At 47.4% G+C, this 4,091-nt stretch overlaps 1 protein-coding gene across 1 annotated transcript in view; it reads left to right on the top strand.

The window, feature by feature from the left end:
* Window positions 1-4,091, top strand: part of LOC111974661 (glutamate receptor ionotropic, delta-2-like) — a 741,584-nt gene that overhangs the window by 546,022 nt on the left and 191,471 nt on the right.

Genomic DNA, 4,091 nt, shown 5'->3' with positions numbered 1-4,091 from the left:
TGTCTCTTCGTCTCCTTTGGTCTCTTCTGTCTCCTCTGTCTCTTCTGTCTCCTCCTCTGTCTTCTCTGTCTCTCTCTGTCTCCTCTGTCTCCTCTGTCTCCTCTGTCTCTCTGTCTCGTCTGCTCTCGTCTCCTTCTCTCTTCTGTCTCCTCTGTCTCTTCTGTCTCTTCTGTCTCCTCTGTCTCCTCTGTCTTCTGTCTCTTTCTGTCTCCTGTCTCCTCTCTCTTCTGTCTCTTCTGTCTCTCTTGTCTCCTCTCTCTTCTGTCTCCTCTGTTTCCTCTGTCTCTCTCTTCTCTTCTGTCCTCCTCTGTCTCTCTGTCTCTTCTGTCTCTCTGTCTCTTCTGTTCCTCTGTTTTGGCTGTCTCCTCTGTCTCCTCTCTCTTCTGTCTCCTCTGTTTCTGCTGTCTCCTCTGTCTCTCTCTCTTCTGTCTCTCTGTCTCTTCTGTCTCTTCTGTCTCCTCTGTCTCCTCTCTCTTCTGTCTCCTCTGTCTCTTCTGTCTCTTCTGTCTCCTCTGTCTTCTGTCTCTTCTGTCTCCTCTGTCTCCTCTCTCTTCTGTCTCTTTTTCTCCTCTGTCTCCTCTCTCTTCTGTCTCCTCTGTTTCCTTGTCTCCTCTCTCTTCTGTCTCCTCTGTCTCTTCTGTCTCCTCGTCTCTTCTGTCTCCTCTGTTTCTGCTGTCTCCTCTCTCTCCTCTCTCTTCTGTCTTTCTGTCTCCTCTGTATCCTCTTCTTCTGTCTCCTCTGTCTCCTCTCTTTCTGTTCCTCTGTCTCTTCTGTCTCTTCTGTCTCTCTCTCTTCTGTCTCATCTGTCTCCTATGTTCTTCTGTTCCTCTGTCTCTTCTGTCTCTTCTGTCTCCTCTGTCTCCTCTGTCTCTCTGTCTCCTCTGTCTCTTCTGTCTCTTCTGTCTCCTCTGTCTCTTCTGTCTCCTCTGTCTCCTCTTGTCTCCTCTGTCTCTTCTGTCTCTTCTGTCTCTCTGTCTCCTCTCTTTCTTCTGTCTCTTCTGTCTCCTCTGTCTCTTCTGTCTCATCCTTCTCCTCTGTCTCCTCTGTCTCTTCTGTCCTCCCTCTGTCTCTTCTGTCTCCTCTGTCTCCTCTCGTCTTCTGTCTTCCTCTGTCTCTTCTGTTCTTCTGTCTCCTCTGTTCCTCTCTCTTTCTGTCTCTTCTGTCTCCTGTTCTCTCTTCTGTCTCCTCTGTCTCTTCTGTCTCTTCTGTCTCTTCTGCTCTCTTCTTCTCCTCTGTCTCTTCTGTCTCTTCTGTCTCCTCTGTCTCCTCTCTCTTCTGTCTCCTCTGTCTCCTCTGTCTCTTCTGTCTCCTCTTCTTCTGTTCTTCTGTCTCTCTGTCTCTCTGTCTCCTCTGTCTCTTCTCTCTCTTTCTCTCCTCTGTCTCCTCTGTTCTCCTCTGTCTCCTCTGTCTCCTTCTGTCTCCTCTGTCTCTTCTCTCTCTTCTCTCTCCTCTGTCTCCTCTGTCTCCTCTGGCTCCTCTTGTCTCTTCTCTCTCTTCTGTCTCCTGTCTCTTCTGTCTTCTGTCTCCTCTGTCTCCTCTGTCTCCTCTGTCTTCTGTCTCCTCTGTCTCCTCTGTCTCCTCTGTCTCCTCTGTCTCTGCCTCTTCTGTTCTCCTCTGTTCTCTACTGTCTCTTCTTCTCTCTGTCTCCTCCTTCCCTCTGTCTTCCTCTGTTCTTCTGTCTCCTCTGTCTTTCTGTCTCTTCTGTCTCCTCTGTCTCCTCTTCTTCTGTTCTCTCTCTTCCTCTGTCTCCTTGTCTCCTGGCTCTCTGTCTCTTCTGTCTCCTCTGTCTCCTGGCTCCTCTGTCTCTTTCTCTCTTCTGTCTCCTCTGTCTCTTCTGTCTCCTCTGTCTCTCTGGCTCTTGTCTCTTCTCTCTCTTCTGTCTCCTCTGTCTCTTCTGTCTCCTCTGTTCCTGGCTCCTCTGTCTCTTCTCTCTCTTCTGTCTCCTCTGTCTCCTGTCTGTCTCTCTGTCTCCTGCTCTCTGTCTCTCTCTGTCTTCTGTCTCTCTGTCTCTTCTGTCTCCTCTGTTCTCCTGGCTCCTATGTCTCTTCTCTCTCCTCTGTCTCCTCTGTCTCTTCTTCTCTTCTCTCTCCTCTGTCTCCGTCTGTCTCCTCTGCTCTCTGTCTCTTCTCTTCATCTGTCTCCTCTGCCTCCTCTGTCTCCTCTGTCTCCTCTGTCTCTTCTGTCTCATCTGTCTCCTGGCTCTTCTGTCTCTTCTCTCTCTTCTCTCTCTTCTCTCTCTTCTCTCTCCTCTGTCTCCTCTGTCTCCTGGCTCTCTGTCTCTTTCTTCTCTTTGTCTCCTCTGTCTCTTCTCTCTCTCTTCTGTCTCCTATGTTCCTCTGTCTCTTCTGTTTTCTGTCTCCTCTGTCTCTGGCTCCTCTGTCTCTTCTCTCTCTTCTGTCTCCTCTGTCTCTTCTGTCTCCTCTGTCTCCTCTGTCTCCTCTGTCTCCTCTGTCTTCTGTCTCCTCTGTCTCCTGGCTCATCTGTCTCTTCTCTCTCTTCTCTCTCTTCTCTCTCTTCTGTCTCTTCTGTCTCCTCTGTCTCTTCTGTCTCCTCTGTCTCCTGGCTCCTCTGTCTCCTCGCTCTTTTGTCTCCTGTCTCCTCTCTCTACTCTTTCTCCTCTCTCTACTCTGGCTCCTCGCTCTCCTCTCTCTCCTCTCTCTCCTCTGTCTCCTCGCTCTCCTCTGTTGTCTTTGAAGAGGTAAATCTTTCTCCTCTTTGCCATGTGCTTGTCTACAGGGAGGCTAGTACGGTTTGATCTGAGTCGCAGGAATGTTTTATTGCAACAACAACAACAACAAAAACATGCGAGAAACAAGATCTGGGGTAAATGAGTGATCCCAATAAAAAGCGAAAATGTGAACGAAAAGAGTGAAATAAAATGTTGAGTTCTGGGTCAGTTAAGTGTCTCAGTGTAGGAGTGCTGATCTAAGATCAGTGTTGCCTTTTAGAACACAATATGAATAAGATTACCTGATCCTAGATCAGCACTTCTACTTTTCCTTCAGCTCCTTCTGCTCCCCAAGCAGTTTCTGTTGACAAAACCCTGACGACCCTGACAACCTTACTGAATGAAGAAAATGGCACAAATTGAACCCTGTTCCCTACGTAGTGCACTACTTTTGACCAGGGCACAAACATAGTCCAATGGCTATTCAGAGCACCATTATGAATAGTAAGGGTAGATCATTGACTGTCCTGCACTTGTTTCTCTTCACAGACAGTAACAGTATGTCAATTGTGATAACTGCACATTTTGAGATAGTGGGAAACAGTTGATCGTCATGATTGACTGTGTCATCAAGCTGCTGGAATGATGCTTGTTTGGTGTGTTTGTTTGGTGTCATCATTCTAAGCCATAATATAATAATATTCACTTTTTATCCCAATGCGACTTACCATTATGCGTTCATACATTTTCATATAGTTGGCCCCAGGAGGATTCGAAGCCACAACCCTGCATCATACACCATGCTCTACAGAGGACCGTTGTGTTAACATGTTACCATGTCACTAATAAACTGTACTTCCTGCTTGTCTTCCAGCTGGCCACCTGATCCACAGAGGACTGTTGTGTTAACATGTTACCATGTCACTAATAAACTGTACTTCCTGCTTGTCTTCCAGCTGGCCACCTGATCCACAGAGGACCGTTGTGTTAACATATAGAGAGAGCGAGAGAAAAGAAGAAGAGAGAGAGGAAGAGAGGGAGAGAGAAGAGAGAGAGAGAGAGAGAGAGAGAGAGAGAGAGAGAGAGAGAGAGAGAGATAGAGAGAGAGAGAGAGAAGGAAGAGAAGAAAAGAGAGAAAGAGAGAGGAGAGAGAGAGAGAAAGAGAAGAAAGAGAGACAGAGATTGAGACAAGGGATTTGTCAGTGAATACTAGCAGTCTTTTCCCTTGTGCCTCTAGGAAAAACACACACACATGCATTGCACAAATCACACGCACACACACCACCCAACCCTTTTCCTACACACCGCATTTCTGAGAAAACAGACTTAGACTCCATGTGCTTTTTGAACAGGGATGAAAATTGCAAAAAAAGAGAGTGGTAGAATCATCTCTTTCCCCCCCCCAGACTTCAAAGCTGCGATA

Source organism: Salvelinus sp. IW2-2015, linkage group LG15, assembly GCF_002910315.2.
Source record: "Salvelinus sp. IW2-2015 linkage group LG15, ASM291031v2, whole genome shotgun sequence".
In the NCBI taxonomy this organism is placed as follows: domain Eukaryota; kingdom Metazoa; phylum Chordata; class Actinopteri; order Salmoniformes; family Salmonidae; genus Salvelinus; species Salvelinus sp. IW2-2015.
This window is presented reverse-complemented; position numbering and strand designations above follow the sequence as displayed.